We start from the raw sequence: 22876 nt of genomic DNA on the forward strand, positions 1-22876 counted from the left end.
TAAACCCTTCAAAGTAAGCCCCCAAAGGAAAAAAAAATCTTTAGGGCCATGGAGATTCCTCAGCAGCTCATGGCTACTGTGATGTGATGTTATAGTCCAGGACAATCCAATCTAACATGCATTTTTAAGTCCCTGTTAAGTGCTAGCTGCTTGAGATACAAAGGCAAAGATAAAAATAATCTATATTTCAGCATTCATATTCATTAAATTATTTCTTCCTTCCTTCCTTTTTCCTTCCCTCCTTTTTTCCTTCCTCCTTCCCTCCTTCCTTCCTTCCCTCCTTCCTTCCTTCCCTCCTTCCTCCCTCCTTCCTTCCCTCCCTCCCTCCTTCCTTCCCTCCCTCCCTCCCTCCCTCCTTCCCTCCCTCCCTCCCTCCTTCCTTCCCTCCCTCCCTCCCTCCTCCCTCCTTCCCTCCCTCCCTCCTTCCCTCCCTCCCTCCCTCCTTCCTTCCCTCCCTCCCTCCCTCCTTCCCTCCCTCCCTCCCTCCTTCCTTCCCTCCCTCCCTCCTTCCCTCCCTCCCTCCCTCTTTCCTTCCCTCCTTCCTCCTTCCCTCCTTCCTTCCCTCCCTCCTCCCTCCTTCCTCCCTCCTTCCTTCCTTCCTTCCTTTCTTCCTTCCTTCCTTCCTTCCCTCCTTCCTTCCCTCCTCCTTCCTTCCTTCCTTCCTTCCTTCCTTCCTTCCTTCCTTCCCTCCTTCCCTCCTTCTTTTTTCCTTCCTTCCTTCTTTCCTTCCTTCCCTCCTTCTTTTTTCCTTCCTTCTCTTCTTCCCTTCCTTCCTTCCCTTCTTTTCCTCCCTTCCTTCCTTTACTGACCCTTTATAAGGTACAGGCTTTCTGTGGGACACTGGAAAAGATACAAAGGTAACTCAAGATCCATAAACTAAGAGCTTAAAAAATGTCTCAATATAATAACCTTGTATCAAACTTCAGTATCGCTGTGCTGGACCCCATATGTAACATTTAGAAGGTCCCTGATTTCAAGGGGAACATGAATTAATAAGCAAGAAATGAGCTATACTTTAATGACTAAAACAGTGAAGAGAATTTCAAATTGAACCACCTGGAAAATCTTCAGATTGATTTTAAACTAGTCACTTAGATTCTCTTCGCCTCAGTATCTTCATCTGTAAAATAAAGAAGTCCCCTTCTGGCTCTGAATCTATGATTCTGGGTTCCAGTTTCAGCAGCAGCTATAGCTGGTTTATTTATGGGGACAGACTAGGGAAGTTTTCCTGAAGGAGGTAGTCCATGAACTGGGTCCTGAAGGGTAGACTCCCTAGCTAGTGGTCCTCAAATTCTTGTTCCCAATATCTTTATCCTATTAAAAATGATTGAGGATCTGTCCAAAGACTTTTTGTTTATGTGGTTTATAGTTATAGATATTGATCATATTAAAAATAAAAACTAATTATGAATTTGTAGACTCTCTGAAAGGATTTCAGAGATTCCCAGGATGCTCTGGACCAGACTTTGAGAACCACTGCGCTAGTCTGTCTTAGTATCAATTCTCCAATAAACAGTCAAGGGAACCCATTGTATTATCTTCCCATTGGTCATAAGTTAAAGAGTTTGGATTTGTTTGCTGAACACTTACCTCCTTCTATATTATGAATGATAATAAGGCCATTCAGAAAGTCACACCCCAAACAAAGCCAAATGAGGCAACAAGGAGGGAGGAGGAATTGTAAGATGTAAAATTAGAAGGAACTTTGATGAAAATCTAAATACGGTCCTGTCAGTATACTACTCACTTTGGACTTATAGATCTAGAGTTCAGAGATCATTTAGTACAGAACTGTCACTTTACAATTAAGAAAACTGAGGCCCAGGGAACTAAAGCATTTATGGGTTCATACAACTAAAGTCCTAAGGGACTTGGAGAATATTTAATCCAACCCTTTCGTTTTACATATAAGGAAACTAAGGTACAAAGAAATTAATTGGTTTATCTAAAGACACACACACACACACACACACACACACACACACACACACACACTCACACACAATTAGAAGAGTATAGAGATGAAGACAGAAAAAACACCTTCTCTTGAAGCATGTTTCCTGAGTGGAAATGCCACAGTTTTATTCCTTGGCTTAATATTTCATGCAAAAGGCACCACTGAGATCATTGCACAAGCCAACCCAAGGGAGGACAGTCAGGATGACAAATGGAACACTCCCCCTTGTATCTAGGAAATGCCAGGAGGTGCAGGTGATGGGCTGTGATACCTTAGTGCAGTGGGGGAGTCAGCCTTTTGACTGTCAGTGATTTATGGACAGCCTCTCTGCTTGCACTTTTATTTACATTGTTCAGAGTGTATAAACTCTAGGAAAATTTAGTGTTTTAATTTGGCCACCTGAGCTGTCGTTCTCTTCATCCACCTCCATGAAAATAAAACCATAAAATGTCTCAGGCAAGAGGGATTTAGGGCTTTATCCTGCTTCAGATCATATGCTCCCTGAGGGCAAGGGGATAAAGTATATTTATAATTGGAGGGTACTTTGTCTATGAAAAGAAGCAGAAAGAAAAAGCTACTCATTGCCTTTAGGACCCATCTTTTTAAACACCATGGTTCTCTAGGCAATACCCTTAAGTCTTTAAAACATAAAATGTCATGGTCTCTAAAAGAAAACAAAATAAAAATAAAAACACCCCTTAATGGTAGGATTATTTAAAATTGTGTTTCATGGGGGTAAGCAGGGTACAGCCTGCTTACCAATGAGTGTGGATCTATGGGAAAAGCACTAGATTTGGAAGCATGATTTTCATGGAGTCCAAATGAAGGCTCTAACTGTTTAGAAGACACTGAAAGGTCTTTTTTGGGCCTCAGTTTCCTCAAAGGTAAAATGAGTGGGGTGGATCGGATGACCATTAACGTCATCATAAGAACTTCAAATTTCTGATGCTATGATCCCTAATAGGTGATTTTCCATGCTCTAGTGTAACATGTCCATGATGAGGTGGGACCTTCTTTTGAAGCCATCTATTTCATAGCCAGAAAGGAGAGGAAACTCTTCCTTTTGTCGAGATGAAATCCATCTCGTTATAACTTCCCCACCTTGGTATGGGTTCTAGCCTCTGGGATCACAAAACCATAACAATAACAAATCCTCTCCTGCCTCTAATAGACTGAAAGTTCCATAAGAACAAGAACTATTTTCTTTGTTATTTAAAGCTCTTTGCAGCTTTGGTCCCCTCCTATTTTTGTGTACCCAACCCTATCATGTACCCAACAATCTATGTGCTGTTCCTCCCATGTAGCACTCCAATCTTTGGGACTTTGTACTTGCTATCTTCCAGGCTTGGAACATTCTCCTTCTTTACTTCCACCTTTTAGAATTTCTAGCTTTCTTCAAAATTCTCAAAATGGATGAAATGCCATTTTCTGAAGGAGATCTTTTTCTAGTCCTCCCTGTCCCTCTTCTCTTTCACTTGTAATTAGAACTTTCTATTCTAACTTCTACTACTTTCCATCTACTCTGTATGTGTCACAAACATACCTAGTTATTTGTATGTTGTTTCCCATTTATAATGTGAGTTCCTTTGAGCTCAGAAACTATATTTTGTACCCCTGGTGCTTAGCATAGTGCCTGATACATATTAAACACAATAATTTTTTATAAATTGACATAGTAGGTGCTTAATAAATATTTATTGGATTGGACCACAAAGAAAAATATAGAAATTATTTATTTCACTCTTTAGTTCCTGTTTGTTGCTCTAACTAGTAGATACTTTTAAAGATTTGCAATAAACTTTCAGAGAAAGAAAGGTTTATAATGTGGATACCAAGACCACCTTAGATTATATTTGTAGTTATCAGGTTCTAGGGTATAATCTTTTCATTTCATAAACGTCATCTTCTCTAATAAATCTAAGTGATGCTAAGAAGATTAGCCATTACCCAGACCTGGTATAAATGAGAAAATGATGAGATGTATCTCACGCTTGAGGAGTTTTAGGCAGCGCAACAGGATGAGGCTGGTTAGGGATGGCAATCAGCCAATCAGATCAAACCAGAAAACTCCCAGCCAACTCTTATTGTTCAGGCTATAACTGGTTCTATCCAATACTGAGCCCTAGGAGTTTCTAAAGAGATTTTCACTGAAAGGTGGAAGGAAATTTTCCTTGATAGTCATGGCCTATAGGTTTGGCTTTATATACATTACTTTTAGAGATCTCACAGAGGAAGAGTTGAATTTCAAACATTTGGAAGAGAAAACATTAGAGGCTAGAAGACACCATTAGCTCCTAGGGGAAAAAATTTCTTTTATGACATACCTGATGAGTAGTTTTGCTTGGAGATATCCAATAAGAGATCTGAGTAATTTCATTCAATTTTTGATGCTATTTATGAATAATTGAGAAGTGAGACTTGTATTATTGTATGGTCTGCACATTTGTACTAAAGTTTTTCCTAAAATTCTGTAAATCACTCCAAAAATGTTTTTAAAGCTAAAGGCAAAGGGTCCTCTCTGATGCAGACTGAGAATTTCTCATTGCAGCTCTTATATTCCATTCATGGATGAAATTCCTGATGACATGAGTTTCATGTATGGGCCAGTAACAGAATACCTAGTGGGGATCCCATTCTGCAGATCAGGGGATTTCAGCGGATAGCAGAAAGAAACCTATATGCCTGAAAGAACCATAGATAAATTGAAAACTAAAACAAATTTCCTATGATTTCATAGTTGTGAGAACATTGAAATTCAATAAAGCAGAAGACTTGGATTTTAGAATGGCTCATCTCTCCTTCTCCAGTCAGGGAAGTTAAGGGACTCAAGATCATGAGGTAAGTAATGGTTCTAGATTAGAAGATTTCTCAAAGGTTGAGTCCAGCCCTTTCATTTTACAGATGAAAAAACTGAGACTAGAAAGGCAAAATAATTTAGTAATTTGGTGTCTTAGAACTAAAGTTTAAAAAGATCTCAGAGGTCATCTAATCCAATGCCATTTTTTTACAGATGGGGAAAGTGATGTCAAAGAGGTATCTTGCCCAGGGCTACACAGGGAGTGAGCTTCAGAGGTGGGATTAAGACTGAGGTCTTCTAGGTTTTTTGGGAGTGCCTCAAGAGTAGGGATCCAGGTATAAAGGCCAATCCTAAATCAGGAGGCAAGAAAAGAGTGTGTGTTAGAGAACTTAACCACTTAACTCAATTTATCTTCCCAGGTTTCAGAATTTAATAGCACCTGCTTGTGTTTCCTCCTTTTCTTTATCCTTGCAATGACAGGTGGGTGAAGTCCCAAGTCATACCTCATTATATCCCCTTCTGGCTCATGGAAGTGTGGGCTTAATTAAACTTTTTCTCTAGATTCAGAGACTAAACAGAAAATGATAGCTGTATATATATGTATGCATAATATATAATGTATAACATATATGTGTATTTATACAAAACATATATATATATATATATATATACACACATTTCTCATGATAATACAATCCCAAACCTCACTTGACAAATGTCACAAATATTGGCTTTGAGTATAGAGTCCTATAATCTGTTCTTGGGTTCCCCTGTCACTAAAGTCACTAAAAAGTGAGAACCAAATGTACTTCACAGATGCCCATACCATTCACAAAAATCCTAAATTACAAAAAAAAAAAAAAAAAAAAAGAAAGAAGAAGAAAATGGAGGTGATTCTTCCTGAACCCAAGGATACCTCATTCTAAAAGGCCTCACTGGGCAGTGTTCCTTAAGGAGTCCTTCCTTACACAATCAAACATTTCCTTAAAGAAAGTTTCCTCACCTGTAAAATGATAGAGGAGAATTCTGCTTTTTTTTAGGTCTCTTCTATCGCTAAGATGTTTTACCCTAGGTAGAGAGACAGCAAAGACTTAAGAACTCATTTTTTTTCTCTTTGTACTACCTCCATGACATTTCTCAGATTTAATCCCTTCTCTCTGTTCACAGAGAGTTTAACTCTCCACTAGTTTAACTCAGGCCCCCCAGCGGGTCCATTGCAATGCTTCTGCTTCCTAATCAGCCTTTGTATCTCTGATCTCTGACTCTAATCCATCCTCTTTACAGCCATTAATATAATCTTTCTAAGGCATAGGCCGAACCATATCACTGTCCACCCCAAATTTTCCTAGAATCTTTTGTTTGAATTCCTTCACTATTCCTCCATTTGGTATAAAAAGCTCCATTTTGTGAATTGTATGGGCATCTGTGAAGTTCATTTGGCTCTCACGTTTTAGTGACATGGTCAGGGGAACCCATTTGTTATACTTGACCCCTTCCTCTCCTTCTGGATTTCTCACACTTTCCTTTATACATGCTATGATCCAGGAATTCTGGAGCCTACTTGCAGTCCCTCAAATGTGAAACAAGACTGACTCTTCACCTATGCCTCAGTAACACCTTTTAATTTTTATGACTTTCTTCAAGAGTCAGCTTCTGCAGAGTTTTTATATTTCCCCAGATGCTAAAGTCTTCCTCTCTGAAACTGCTTTCTATCTACTCTGCATGTATCTTGCATGGACTTCATTACATGATTTCTCTCCCATTACAATATAAACTCTTTGAGGGCAAGAATATTTTTGTTTCTTTGTCTTCGTAGTGCTTAGTACAGTGCCTAGACATGTAATAAATGTTTAATAAGTTTTTGTTGACTGACAAGATGCTCTGCTTTGAATCTCAGTGCTTACTTAGTACAGTGCCCAGCACATAATTGCTATCTGATCATTTTCTGATACATCCAGCTCTCCATAATCCCATATAGGTGTTTTCTTGGCAAAAAATTTTGGGATAAATTACAATTTCCTTCTCCAGATATTTCCAGGAAACTGAGGCAAACAGGATGAAATGACTTACCCAGGGTCACACAGCTAGTATGTGTCTGAGGCAGGATTTGAACACAGGTTTGCCTGATTCCAGCCCAGTGGATAGAGAGCCCAGCACTCTATCCACTCCGCCACCTGATTGCTCCATGATACGTATTAGGCACTGGAGAAATGCTAATTGACTGACACTTATTTGGGTGCCTTATAACATCCTTATCAGACTATAAGATCCAGAAGGACAAGATTTATGTCATATTTCATAAGTCCCCAGCACTTAGGACATTACTCTGAATCTTTAATGATTTGTTAAGCTGAATTGAAAATACTGATGTTAGAAAATCCTGCCTCCTAAAGATGTCAGAATTGAAGACCAAATCAGGCAATGTAGTAAAGAAAAAAGATAATGAATTCAGGACCTGAGGACATGATTAAAAATTCTAGCTCTACAACTTATTACTGATGTGAACTTGGACAAGTCACCATCTTTCTAGACCTCAGTTTCCTTATCTGTACATTGAGGAGTTTGGATTTGATGGCTTCAGAGTCTCTTCCAGCTAAATCCACTGTGCTAATATCTTTTCTGTGTAAACAAAATATCAGATCCTATAAAAATCTCACAGGAAGTCAACAAATCTTTGAACTGGAGGAGAGGCTGCTGGGTGATGATTACAGTTTATAAGTTGATCATCTTGCAATGGATTTCTCTTGTATTTACCTGTTATCTTTAGAGGAAGAGGAAAGACCCAATCTGACCTCCAGTATATCCCAATCCATGGAATGACCAGCTGTGTTATAACAAGGTTCAACTGTACGTGTGGAGGCTAACGATCCATGGTGTGAAGCAGCTGACCACTGAATCATTATCCATTCTCCACAGGAGTTCCATTAAGACTTAAACATGCGTCCCTTCTCCAGCAGGGCTGCCGTGTACAATGTCAAATTACCCACAGAGCAATCAGAGGAGGAGAACGTGCCCTCCAGCAAAATGTGGGAAGTCAAATTGTGCAAAATGGCAGCCGCATCCCCACTCGTTTCTGGAAACTTCCTAACTGAAACGTGGTTTATGGGGTCTCTATACCCGAGTTGTTGCACCGATGAACTGTCCTGAGAGGAATCAGAAATGCGATTTAGATGATCCACATGTTAATGAAGGTAATGAGGATCTATGTAATCACAGGTCAGCAGTGAGTGGGCAATTCTGAGGCAGCCTGGCAGAAAGATAGAGACCTGTTACCTCCCCAAAACAGGAAGATCTCGGTCCAGATTCTGCTTCTGACACATATTGGCTGTGTGACCCTGGACAGGTGATCTTTCTGCTCTTGACTAATGGTGTTCTGTTCTCTTCATTCTAATTAACAATGAAGTATATGTTTTTGAAAAATGAGCCCATGATTAGAGTTTGGGCATTTTTATAATATCTCCTGTGAGAACTCTCAAGGATCAGCTCTCAGGGATCCCCCAGCAATGCTTTAAGATTAGAAATTATAGAGCAGTTCCTAATCATCTTTGTGGAAAGAGTTTCTGCTTGGGAATTCCCTATGCTGACAAAATCATGGGACTAATATAATAACAATAACTACAATATTGATGATGATAAAACCCAACATTTATATATTGCTTTAAGATTTGCAAAGCACTTTCCATCTCACAATCCTATCAAATATCAAATAATTTCTATTATTATACCCATTTCAGAGATGAAGAAATTAAGGCTAACAGAAATTAACTATCTGGCTCAGGATCACACAGTAAGTTTTTGAATCTGGATTTGAACTCCCGTCTTTCCAATTTTACTTCCTAATCTCTACCCACAAGCCACCTAGTTGCCTACCTTCATAGGTCAGTCTATCCCATTGTTCAAAGAAAATATTATTAAAATGTCCAAACTCTAGTGCTAGCCCCATTACTTTTTAAAAAATACATACCTCACTGTCAATCAAAAATGAAAAGACTAGAAGCCCATTAATTGAGAACAACAAAAAATAACAATAGATATTGCCATTTTTCAAACTGGAACTCTTGAAATTAGAATAAATATGTTCTTTTGAGTGGTTAAAAAATAAAAGAGTTCAAGTTAGTTTAGGAAAGAGAATTGTATCATTTGCTAAAGATAATAGGGAGTTCTTTTCCTAGTTATAATGATAAAAGAAGGGAGAATATATCATAAATCCATGATCTGGATCTCTCATCTCCAGCTTCTAACACTTAACTTACTGTGTGACTGGAAGCAAGTCAATTTCTAGATCTCAGTCACTTCCCCTACATCTACAAATAGTGCTACCAGGCATTCTGACCCCACTTTTCCCAGTTCATGTGTTGTTCCCCCTTATTAGACTGTAAGTTCTTTGATTTCAGGGGCTCTATTACTTGCTTGTAGTTATATGCCTAGCACTTAGCATAGTGCCTAGCACATCACAAATGCATAGTAGATGCTTTATAATTCACAAAGGTAGGGACCGTGTGTTGTTTATCTATGTGTCTCCTTCAGATCTAGCACAGAGTAAGTGTTTAATAGGAACAGAGATCTACCTAAAAATGACCCAGAAATCATTTGGTTCCCTCCCTGTCCATTTTGTAGACAAGGCAGCAGATAGATGACACAGGGGAAGCAGTGATGGATTTGGAATCAGAAAAACATTGTTTAACTCTGGGCAAGTCCTTTAAGCTCTCCCAACCTCAGACTTTCCATCTGTGGCAGCATTTCCCAGGATAATTGTGAAGAGTAAATGAGAAAATATATATGCTACATGCTTTGGAAACCTGGCTAGCAAACTTGTGCAGTATGTCATATTTTTAAAAATGGCATGATGCAATTGAGTTAAAAAAATAATATGCAACTTTTCGGTTTCTTCTAGTCAAGGCTAAAGAGATAGCCAAAGCCAAAGCCAAAGATAGCCAAGCCTGGGGTTAGGGAAGAAGAAATAACCAATTTGTAGTAGAGAATCTTGCAATTTGAGTAGGAAGGAAGCCAAAAAGCAAGCTGGCCCAATATCACCATGAGAATGAATTTCACATCCCAGCAAGGCATAACTCCATTTCAACTTGAAGATTTCCAGTGCTGGGAAGCTCACTATCTCCTGAGTCAAGCTATTCCATTTTTAGCAGCTCTTATTATATGGAAGCTTTCCTGACATTATTTGAAGTGACAGGAACTTCAGAATACAGAATGATAAGAGCTCAAAAGGACATTAGAATATGGAATGTAAGAACTGGAAGGGTTCTTAGGATGGGGAATATTAAATAAAGAAAGGATATTAGGAAAGATCTGGGAAGTACTTTAAAATTTGAAATATCATAGCTGAGAGAGTCCTTAAATCACAGAATGTCAGAACTGGGAGGGCCCTTAGAACCCAGGATGTCAGAGCTGGGAGGGTCCTTAGATCACAAAATGTCAGAGCTGGGAGAGTCCTTAGAACACAGAATGTAAGAACTGGGAGGTCCCTTAAAACACAGCATGGGAGAAAAGAGCAAGGGCTTAGATCTTAGAATGTCAGGGTTGGGAGAAATGGGGTTTAGAACATCTAACATCAGTACTGGTGGGGGAACTTCAGAAAACATGATGTGGACACTGGATGAGAATTTAGAGTATAAATTTTCTAGTTGGAGGAAACATTCAATATAAAATAATCATATAATTCAACTTATCATTTTACAGATAAAGAGAGCAAAGATGAAATAAGTTGCTTAATGTTATACACATAAGAAACTCAAGCCAGAACTTTCTACTCTATAGATTCATCTCCATGTCATGCAAACCTCAATCTCTCCCTCTTTGTCACTTTCACAAAAAGGGATGGGCATCCTTTATGTCACAAGCAGAGTGATGGCAGAGGAGGGAACAAACCCGGATCAAAGAACCCAATGTAGGATGGGAATTAAGGGTAGTGTATGGTTGCGCCTTTTCTGAGTGTGACCAAGAAGAGCAATCAGCCAACCTTCCCCCATCTGTTCAGATGGCAGTGTGCCTAATAAGGGGTGTGTGTTATTTCTATTTCTCAGCTTGCTCTTGATCATCCTTGTAAGTATGGCCAAGATAAATGACCAATAGATGCTTTTTTTTTTTTTTGGAAAACCATTAGTCATTAGGAGCATAGAAACTCAACCAACACAAGAATTAGATCCAACTCGGTGTGTTTATAGAATGTCTTAAAATGTGCCATTAGTGGTGTTCAAAACCTGCACCAACAGGTAAGTTTAGAATCTTCATTTCAGACCTCACTTCTTTTCAAAGTCCTTAGGGGAAAATGCTGGCATCTAATTTGGGTTCAAATTCCCTCTCTGATGCTTACTACTCAAGTGACCTTGGAAAAGTCACTTAGCTATAAAGGACCTCAGATGCTTTCTCCTATAAAATGAAAAGGTTGAACTAGATGTCTTCTAAATGCCTTTCAAATAGAAACCTATGGGTTTCTGATTTCTGCAATTCCCTAGCTGTGGGACTAGTCACGTAATTCTCTCTGAGTTTCCTTACTTATAAAATAAGTCAGTTTTAATAAATGCCTTTTACAGTCATCTCTAGCTCTACAAACATGACCCTATAAAGCAAATAACCCATTCTTTCTCTACTTGACATCACCTTGGAACCTTACCCTTATTACCTTGGAATCCCTAGCCAGAGCTTTGAGGCACTCAATAAAGATTTATTGGGTGAGAGAATAAAGGAAGAGACAAATCAGAAATCTACCAAAAAGTAGAAATCTTTAGCTTCTGCGCTTTAGAAAACTATTTGCAGCAACTCCATGGGGGGAAGAGAGCCAGAAGTGGACAGCTCCTTCACAGTGGAAGATGGCTTAACTTCTTGAACTAGTCTCTTCCTTTCTTTCCGTCCTTGCCAAGTTTGCTCTCTCCTGACTACTAGTTCTGAAGAAGCTTGGCAGAAGGCAGGAAGAGGCAGATGGGACAGAGGAAAGCGGACATGGGAGGAATTGTCCCACTGAGTCATACAAGAAGAGCTCCTTGTGAGCTCTGGTCACCTAAGTGCCGAGAGGACATCAACCATTACAGAAGTCCGAAAAGGGTTTGGCTTAGCCAAGTCAACCAAGATATCAGTCTGTATGAGGAATGCACCAAGAGTTTGAGAGGGACCACCTCCATCTGGATGACCACAGGGTGAGTTTAGTGCTGGACTTAGAAAAGCTACATGTGAATCCTGTTTCAGATACTTATTCTGAGCAAATCATTTAACCTTTTTGAATGTCAATTCCTCCTCTAAAATGGGGGTAGTGATAGCACCTACCTCATAGGATTGTTCTTAAAGTCCTATGAAATAATGCAAGTACTTTAAAAACTTTAAATCCATTTATGTGTGAGTTAATGATATTAAAAATAACAAGTCATTGACTCCTATTGAATTTAAGATAAAATCGAAAATTTATCGGGATTTGTCCAATAGTGATGAGTTGCAAGGAAGAATAACTGAACTTTAGAGATTGAAATTGTCTCCATCTCAAACAGGAAATTTTGCTCTTATTCAACTTGTTTAACAGTAAACTAAGGACTTCTCTTTCACTGATTTTCTGGTGTTCAGGCATTTCAGATGGCTGTTGGCCAGATGCCTTTCCGAGGGTTACGAGGGATGTGATAACTTTTGTTCATTTTGAGTTACCAGCTCCAATCTGCTGCCAGATGGTAGAGCAGAGGGCAGGTCTTCTGCTAACTTTGGTAAAGCTGCCTTTTCCTAAATCTTGCTAAATATCCCTTCTTTTCTACATTTTACAGTGATAAGTCATGTGGTCATTTCTGCTGGCTGACCCTACCCTAATCCCATCCCTCCAATCATGTATCACTTGTCTCTCTTTTAAATCCCAAACAGTATGGACTAATTTCCATTTAGAGGATCATTTAAAAACTCATTCTCCAATCTCAGCAGGTGCGACAAGGCTGATTGTTACCTGATGTGTAGAAGAGGGGATGGGAAGTCAAAACCCATGGTTGACACTTCCTATTCCCTGAAGAGTGATCACAAGAGCTAAGGAACAAAGGGTGATGTCATATGTTGCAGGAATGTTCACCTGGAAGCGTGGGAAATCTCTTTGTCTGGCAACAGTGAGAGAAAATATGCAGGGTGCATGGCTGTGACCTTCTGGACCCATTGGGCCTTATGCCGAGAATCGGTAGAGCCCACTGAGCAGTGTCTCACCTGCAGAGGCCATCTGCTATATTCTTGCTGATGGCCAGAAAGTTACACATTACAGCCAATGAGATTCACCAGAGCATGGTGTTGCTGCCTGCCAACAGGACAGGAGTGGAAACAAATGGGAAAGGGTCAGCAGTATGGAGGGGGCTGGAGGGTCTGCCCTGGTGGCAAGAAGACTTGGGTTTGATCCTTGCTTCTGATATATAATAGCCAGGTGACTCCAGGCAGTCACTTAACCATTCAAGTTCCCAGACCACTCTCTAAAAGGTACAGAAGAGTTAGTGATTTGAATTCAGGGAGAAAATTTCAATAGCTGGAGTTTAATACTCATATGAAATCCTAGCTCTAAAAATAAAAAAAGAAGCAAGCAATATAAAAGAAATAAAGAAAAAAAAGCAAGGAAAAAAGTCATCAGGAAAGCCAAAAAGGAGGGGAAGAAGGAAGGAAGGAAGGAAGGAAGAAAGAAAAAAGGAAGGAAGGGAAAAAGGGAGGAAGGGAAGGAGGGAGGAAAGGAAGGAGGGAGGGAGGGAGGGAAGGAGGAAAGGGGGGAAAAAGGAAGAAACGAAGGCAGGGAGGAAGGAAGGAAGAAAGGAAGGGAGGGAGGGAGGAAAGAAGGGAGGGAAGGAGGAAGGAAAGAAGGAAGGAAAGAAGGAAGGGAAGAAGGAAGGAAGGAAGAAGGAGGAATAAAGGAAGGGAGGGAGGCAGGGAGAGAAGGAAGGAGGAAGGGACAAAGGAAAGAAAAAAAAGCAAAGATCTCTGAAAGCTATACAATGAGTATCCAGTTGATTTGGGAAAAACACTAAATTGTTATATAATTCACATAGTAAATTGCTTAACTTCTCTGGGCCTCCATTTCTCAATTTGTCAAATAAAGAGCATTGAAATGGAAAACCTTTCAGATCCCCTCTAGCCCTAAACTAAAATTTGACCAGAAAGGCAGAGATACACTGACCCAGAGGAGTCTGCCTAAGATTGAAAACTTCTTGCTTTTGAAAGCTGAAATCAGCACAAACTCTGACCTACTTGCCCTCAGGTAGAACTCTTCTACCACATCTGGCAGAGCATGCAATGGTGACTAAAGAATTTCAGCATCTGTGAGTTTAGACACTATATCTCAGGGAAGACATCACAAGTCCTGAAGACTGCCTAATGAGAGCTGCCTTCAGAGTTGGAAGAGCTGCTGCCCTTGACCTCTGTGACATGGGACAAGTCCTTTAACTCTCTGTATCTCAATTTCTTTATTTACAAAATATAAGATGGCTCCTCCTAATTCTGACTATGCTCTCTAGCCAAAGATATGAGGATGTTCGTGACTAGTGAGCTAGTTTAGAATTCAGTCTACCAATTGATGCAGAAGATTATCTAATGATATAATTTTGACAGTTTACAGTTATAAAATTCTTTAAGGCCTACAAAATGCTTTCACACTTGATCCTCTTAATGATTATGAGGCAGGGGCTATTATTGTTCCAATCTTACAGATATGAGTGAATTGAGCCATAGAGACTTTGTTACTTGCCCAGGGTCAGAGATTTAGTGGGTTTCTGTGGAAAAAGCCAAAGCTAGTTCTTCCTATTTCTAAGTTCAGAATTCTAATATATTCCATGCTGCCTCTGGAAAGGAACATGTATGAAATATCTAACAAAATAAGGTGAATCTGAACTTGAGATAATCAAGACCTGTCTTTGCCAGTAAGGAATCAGAATATGAGAACTAGCACTAATGATTTAATCAATCAACATTTATTAAATGCCTACTGTGTGCTAGGCCAAAGTATACAGACTCTCAGAATTAGCACTGAAGATTTAATCAATCGGCATTTATTACATGCCTACTGTGTGACAGGCAAAAGTGTAAAAGTCTTTGTTTTCAGAGAGCTTACCTTTGATTACAGTGCTTTAGTTGGGTTGCCATAGTAAATATGCCATTAAGTTGCAGTTGGGTTGCCATAGTGAATAAAGGGACCTCAAGTCAGGAATGGGAGTTCAAATGTGGCTTTTGACACTTCCTAGCCATGTGGCTTTAGGCAAGTCACTTAAACCCATTTGCTTGGGTTTCTTCAACAATAAAATTGATATAATAATAGTACCTAGGATTTGGGGGAATCAAATGATTTCATTTGTCAGGTGTTTATCACACTTTCTGGCACATAGTAGGTGCTATATAAATGCTAGTTATTACTAGAAATTGTAGCAGTTGTAACAGTATCACTAACAACACTAATATAAATGCTTTTTGAAGTTTTTCTTATAAGGGATTTAAATCTAAGATATATAGAGAACTAAGTAAAATTTATAATAATTAGAGTCATTTGTTATGGTTAAATGATAAGACTAGGCAGTTTTTAGAAAAAGACATTCAAGCTATTGATATCCATGTTTTTAAAAAAGTGCTCCAAATCATTACTAATTAGAGAAATTCATTAAAGCAATTCTGAGGTTCCACCTCACATCCATCACATAGGAAAAATTTGACAAAGATGGAAAATGATAAAGGGTTTGTGTTAAAACAAGTATATTAATGCATTGTTGGTAGAGCTGTGAACTAGTCCAGCCAGTCTGAAAAACAATTTAGAACTCTTTAATCCATAATGTGTATATTTCCTGACCTAGAGATATCAATACTAGCTCTATACTCTAAAGAAATCATAAGGGGAAAGGACTAATAAATTTAAAAATCCTTATAGGTTTTTTTTTGTGGTGACAAGGAAATGGAAACTGAGAGAATACCTATTAATTGGGAAATGGCTGAAGAAGCTATGGTTTATGAATGTGAAAAAATACTATTGTCTGTAAGAAATGACAAAGGAGATGGTTTCAGAGAAATCTGGGAAGAGTTATATGAACTGATGCAGAGGAACATGAGCAGAACCAGGTGAATAATTTATATATAACAATATTATATCAAAGGATATGAACAGATAATTTTCAGATGATGGAATTAGATGGCTTTAATAGTCACATGAAAAAATTCTCTAAACCACTTTTGATTAGAGAAATTCAAATTAAAACAATTCTGAGGTACCACATCACACCTCTCAGATTGGCTAAGATGAAGGAAAAGATAAAGATAAATGTTGGAGGGGATGTGGAAAACTTGGATACTGATACATTGTTGGTGGAGCTGTGAAATGATCCAACCATTCTGGAGAGCTACCCGGAACTATGCCCAAAGGGCTATAAAACTGTGCATACTCTTTGACCCAGCAGTGCTATTACTGGTCTATATCCCAAGGAAATCATAAAGAAGGGAAAAGGGCCCACACGTGACAAAATGTTTATAGCAGCTCTTTTTGTGGTGACAAAGAATTGGAAAATGAATAGATGCCCATCAATTGGAGAATGGCTGAGTAAATTAGGATATATGAAAGTAATGGAATATTATTGTTTGATAAAAAATGATGAGCAAGCTGATTTACACCAACTGATGCAGAGCGAAACAAGCAGAACCAGGAATACATTTTTGTACATAATAATAGCAATATTGTACAATGGTCAGCTAGTGAAAGACTTGGTATTTCTCAGTGGTTCAGTGATCCAAGACAATCCCAATAAACTTTGGATAGAAAATGCCATTTGCATCCAGAAAGAGAACTGTGGAGATTGAATGTAAATCATATGCTATGTGTACTTTTAATATTTTTTTCTTCTTTCATGATTTTCCCCTTTTGTTCTGATTTTTCTCTTCCAACATGATTCATAAAGAAATGTGTATTTAAAAAGTTAATATGCATGTAAAAACCCAGTATTATAATGACAAACAACTTTGAAAGATTTCTTTTAAGAACTCTGATGAATACAGTGACTGACCACAATTCCAGAAGACTCTATGCTATCTACTTCTTGATAGAGATCTAAGGGACTCACGATAGAAAATGAAACATTTTTTAGCCACAGTCAACGTGAGAAATTGGTTTGCTTCATCATATATATATAATGAAGATTTGGGGTTTTCCTTTTAGTGTGGTTGTGGGAGAAATGTGAGGGAAAGAAGATAGAATTTTGTTTATTGAAAAACATTTAATTTTGTTTATTAGAGTAGAAAAAAGAAAAGAAATTAATGCTATTTGATTAGAATGGAAGAAATCTAGTAGGTAATATAAGTGAGGGCTTCTTAAATTTTTTCTACCTGAGATCTGTTTTTACCCAAGAAATTTTTATGTGACTCCAGGTATATAATATAAAAATCAAACATTTACTGATAACAAATCATAATTTTGCAACCTCCATATTCAGTTATGAGACCCCATATGGAGTTGTAATCAAGGTTTAATAAGCTGGGATCTAAGCCATATTTTAATCTTCTATGAATCTTATCTATTGCATTTATGATGAGTGGTCAGACAGTTTCTATTTGAAGACTTCCAGTGGAAGGAAGTTCCAGGGATTTCACCCTCTCTGGAAGCTTTCTATTTCAATTTTTGATCAGTCTGAGGAGAAAGAGAGAAAAAGTGACAAACACAGAGACACAAAGAGAGTCAGAGGGAAAGGAAGAGAGAGAGGGAGGGGGAGGGGAAGAGAGAAAGAGAGAGGAAGAGAGAAAGAGACAGAGAGAGAAAGAGACAGAGAGAGAAGGAGAGAAGAAGGGAGAGAGAGACAGAGAAGGAGAAGGAGAAACAGAGAGGGAAAGAGAGAAGGAGAGGGAGAGAGAAAAGGAAAGAATCTGTATTTTTTTTCACCCATTCATTTAGCACTGACCTCCTAGGCCAAGTAAGAATTCCCCAGTCTTTCTTCCATAGAATTCCCCAGTCTTTTTTTTTCCAAACTCTTGAAGATACTGATCCTATTTTGGCCTCCAAGCTCCCTTGTCATTTCCCTCTCCAGTCTTCTCTTCTCCAAGTTAACTATTTCTAGGTCCTTCAGGACATTCTTGTATGACCTAGATTTGAGCTACCTTATTATCCTGGATATGGGCTACTGGAATTAAGTGTCAGAAAAATCTGGGTTTGAATCTGGCCTGAGACACTTACTAGTTGGATCAAGCACAAATCACTTAACTTCTCTCATCAATAAAAGCAATGAATTAGATTCAATGACTTTTAAAATTTCTTTTTGTTTGAAATCTCATGATCATACCCAGACCTAGAACCAATTACAACCAAAATAGCCATCTATTGATTGTGAGAACATCTCTGAATAAAATGAAATATAAAGACCCAAAATCTTCTAACAAAATGAAACAGGGTTAGATAAATTAGGATGAGGCTTCCAAAGGACCAGAATTAACTTTACAAAAGTTCTGACTTCTCAGAGTTTCAACTGATATATGACAAACCTATTCACTCCATTGGTTATTATCATTCAGCTGATAGATTCCCCAGTCCTAAGGCTGTAATGTTATGAATCCATCAGTGAGGGGTTAAGGGTATGGAGTCAGACTGCATTTGGGAAAAAACTATAAGAGCTACATTTGTCTAAGAAACTCTTCAGTTTTATGTCTACAAATTGGATTGGAGACTTACTCTTTTATAGCTTCAAGGAAGAAAACTAACACATTTCTACTCTGTATTGTGTTTTGTTCATGTATTCATCCATCCATCCATCCATCCATCTGTCTGTGGAGGCAGACCTGTTATTTCATTGTTGTAAGAAATAAACTAAATGGAAATTCCATCCGCAAACACAAATCATTTGCAACTTATATTCTTCAAGACTTTTTGAGGGCCAGAAGAGATAAAATGACCTAAGATCACTCAGTTATTAAGTTCCGAAGGCAGGACTTTACAAGACTGCTTCTTATAAGACACCACTTCTCTTTTCTTAAGTCTTACTCCTCAAATTAGAAGGAAAACTTGGTTCTCTATGTTATGCAATCAAGCTAATCCCATGAATACTTTGTATTTCTTTGCATGAATACAGTTAGTAAGTCAATATGATTTTAAGAGTTTGCTATATGTCAGGCATTGTACTAAATCCTATAAACACAAAGAAAAGCAAAATCATAGTTCCTGCCCTCAAGGAACTCATATTTAAAGAGAAAGAAATATGCAAAGTACAAAATGTGGACAGTGAAATAGGCAAGTCATCTCAGAAGAAAATGAATCTATACCGAGACATACAGGTGTATGTATGTGCAATGTGTTTTGATAAGTAGACTCTGCACCTGTGATTTCATTCCTGTAGGGAACTCTAAGTATGAAAACTCCATCCACCATTGAAGACAGTCTATTTTGTTATAATTTACAATTCCAGGTGCCTGGGACACTGAGAGAATAAATGACCCAAGACCTTCTTGACTCCAAGGCTGGCTCTCTATTCACTAGACCAGGTTGTTTCTACAACCTTTGTGCTAAGCAACGAAGCCAGCCACACTTCCATTCTGTATTTCTTTGCTTGTGTATAAACATTATAATTTCCTTAAACACACACACACACACACACACACACACACTCACATATACAAAAAACTATACATATACAGTTTAAACAGTAAACTTATCTCCTACGAGCATAAGCATCTTATGTCATATATAGCTAACACCTGTTTGAGTTGATTATAATGCAGCTTAATTGCTTTATTATATATGTAGCAAAGCAACCTATTCAATTTAATATTAGGCATCCATCAGACACAAGCTTTTCAGAGAAACCAATTGTTCCCTGTACCATTCCCCTGCCCTCCCAAACCTGCAAGCATCAGAAGCACATTTTCTTAGAGATGCTACTTGGAACTCGGAGACATCCCTTTAAACAAATCAGCTCCCAGGCTACAAACACGTACATGTGCAAATGCTGGACCCTGTCCTTTCTGAACCTTCTCCTGTCTACCTGTCAAATGTGTTTATGACCCTGCCAACCCCCTGCTGCTGTTCAGGGGGATCAGTGGGATGTAACACCTCTCGCTGGTGATGCCCTCTGCAGTAGGTGCCTATGTCCTCATTAGGGATTACTCAACTCACTGAGAGCAGAGAGAAAACAGCAAGATGGGCTGCCTGCCATGCGCTCTTTCAACACAGATTCCAAGAGAAGATGCTGCAAAGTGACTAACCCCCCGATTTGTAACAGTTCGCTTTCGAGACTCTGTTACATAGCAACCACATAAGGCTCACAGAGGGGACCAGCAGAGTTCATATTTTGTTTAAATGACAAGAGTACATTCATCTACCCCGAGAAGCCAAGCTCCCAAACCAAAGGTGTCCCAAAGACTTCCTGCTGGATTGTCAGCTGGATAAAGCATCTGATGATGGATCACTTAATATTCTTAATTAATTAAAGGCTCCTCTTTTCCACTCCCTGCCCAACACCATGGTCAGATTGCAATCTTGGTGTGTGTGTGTGTGTGTGTGTGTGTGTGTGTGTGTGTAAATTCCTCAATATCTGTTTATGGTAATGTTAGAAAAAAAGGAACAGTTGATAAATCAGCATGCATTTAATAAATGTGTTCTATGTTCCAAGTACCCCAATATATTTCAAATATCTGTTAGGTTTTTTTCTTAATTAAAGGCATGTGCTAACATTTTTTATAGAAGTTTATGTCATTCAGTTTTAAAAGTCACAATTTGAAGAATAACAACTGCATAGAACATCAACAAATGAGAATTATCTTAAATCATGGGCTTAATGATCCTAATGAGCACATTCAAAATTAAAACCATCAGAGTATAATTGAGGAGGCTAACTTGGAACAGCAAGCTAGATTAAGAGACTGGGAGCTACTCTAGCCTTAGGTGTTCAAGAAGCAAGAACACTCTAAGAATCCTTTTAAATGCATCTGAAATGCTTCTACATCTCCTTGTGCTATGAAAAGGTAAAGCCTAGTGAAGAGCAACAGTCAGGTTTCATTTACAGAGGGTCTCTTTCATTCTAATAAGGCAGAAACATCAGATTTAAGAACCATTCCGGAAAATAACATCTGTCTGCCCTATAGCCCCCATTTCTTTTCTCAAAACCATACATGGGTACAAATTCACATCAGTTCAAAGGGAGATGGGCTGACAACTCTGTCTAAATCGAGTTAAAACAAGGAGGCTCTTAAGAACATTTACCTGGAATGGTTACTGGTTTTAGTGTCTCCCATCTGAGGATTTTAGGACCATCAGGGCAGCCAAAAGGCATTTCCACTTTTATAGCTGATGCATTTAGGTGGTGGTAAGGGGAGACCAAGAAACTGAGCCAACTGACTGCATCCGGCAGCAATGTGACCTAATCCAGAGTGAGAATTCAGCCCTCATCTAGCTACCCCCAACTGAAAATTAATCCCATAAATCACAACATACATTTATTGCAGCCTGCTTTCTAATCAACCAGCAGACTAAACTTTCCCCTTTTGGGGTTGTGGTCAAGAGTGAAATTACTTAGACCTCTCTAATTTGACTTATAACCCTTAGCATCATGTCAATTCTGTCACATTAGAAAAACCTCTGTCGATAAATCCTAAGCAATACTTTACAATCTCTCTCTCTGAGAATGGGTGACCCACACAGTATCTTCAGGCATATCAGCTGTGACTTAACACATATACACTAAGATAGCAAGGGATAAGTTACTAAATCTGCCCCGTTTCTACCTTGCAGCCCTTATGCCAAATCCTGGAAGCCAGCTCATTCATCAGCCTTACATAATGCCCGTTCAGTTGCAGCAGAAGTGAGCTGGTCTTCAAGAACCTCACACCACTCTTGGGGAGGAAATGAAGAAGGAGGATGTCTAATTAGGGGTTGGGAACAGGCTTTTTCGGACCACGGTTAATCTTCAGCTCACTGAAGCACCAGGACTCATTTGGGTGAACCAGAGTATTCTGTCAAATTCTTGGAAGGAGATGAGGGTGTCGTGAACTAAACAAGAGGTCACTTTCAGGACTGACAGAAGCAAGATTGATTATATATATGGACCCTCCCCTGGCCCTAGCAGGCTATTCAAAAGGTACCAGGGAATGAGCAGCATCTTTTCCTTGCTTTGAATTTCAAGGGCTTAAGGGCTACAATTACATTTAATTTTATAGACAGCAACTCTTGAGATTTTAAACAGTTGGGCAATTAGCAGAAATCCTCTATTGCCTGGCTTGACTCACACTTTCTTGCTTCAGAGAGATCAAACAATATATTTAGGGAGAGTTCATCTACTATTAACCCTTGCAAGGGGGGTTTCCAGGTTGCTTGGGAGCCAATGTCAATACGGCCAGCTGTATGGGTTCTGCAAACTGTAGGGAAGTCACTTCTAGCTTAGGCTTCAGATTCCCCTTGGCCAAGACCAAGCATACTTTCCATCAGGGAGGTATTATTCTCTGTCTTTGGGGGGAATGAGGTCTACCAATATCTTTGCCAGGGGAAAAATACGATCCCGGTGGATTTGGGGGTTTGGGGGCTGGGGATTTTAAACTCCCTGTCGAGCAGGGCATGGCCACTGTCGCAGGCAGAGTCGCTCACTGGCTGCTGCTGCTGCGGAGGTGGCAGGGCTGGATTCACATGGAGGGAGCATGAAGTCCAGGTGGAAACAAGACAACGGACCCAGTTTTGGTGGAGGGAAGTGGGAACGGCACCGTGATGCAACTGACGCTTTCGTCTCTATCCATGAACCTGACGCCAGACCTCAGAGCCCCAGATACCAGCCAAAGAGGGCACCAAGTAGCTTTTTGAAATTGGGGGGCGGGGAGCATCCCTCGCTTTTCCCAGCAAGGAGGGAAGGGCACAGACAGTCGAACAGCCAGAGATGAAAAGTTTTTCCCATTGATCGGGGTTTTGCTTGCCACCCAAATCACACTTTCTGCTCCCAAGGAAGCCAGGGTTGGCTCCTCTGCTATCGGGCAATTTCGATTCTTATTTCCCGTGCCCAGGGCTCGGGGACACCAATCACAGCTCCGTGCACTTCCCTCTAAGGTGACAGCGCCAAGATGGACCGGCCGCAAGGGTTAAGGGACACGACGCCGAAGGATACCCTCTAAGCCCCCCGCCCCTGGTGGGGGAGGCTAAACGCAACAATCACTAAGACCCTCTCTGGCTTTTGCCAGGTTGC

At 39.4% G+C, this 22876-nt stretch overlaps 1 protein-coding gene across 1 annotated transcript in view; it reads right to left on the reverse strand.

Moving 5' to 3' along the window:
* The window catches only part of KAZN (kazrin, periplakin interacting protein), a 1462370-nt gene that overhangs the window by 564486 nt on the left and 875008 nt on the right, over window positions 1-22876 (reverse strand). The window lies entirely within an intron of this gene.

The sequence above is a fragment of the Antechinus flavipes genome, chromosome 3 (genome assembly GCF_016432865.1).
Source record: "Antechinus flavipes isolate AdamAnt ecotype Samford, QLD, Australia chromosome 3, AdamAnt_v2, whole genome shotgun sequence".
Classification (NCBI taxonomy): domain Eukaryota; kingdom Metazoa; phylum Chordata; class Mammalia; order Dasyuromorphia; family Dasyuridae; genus Antechinus; species Antechinus flavipes.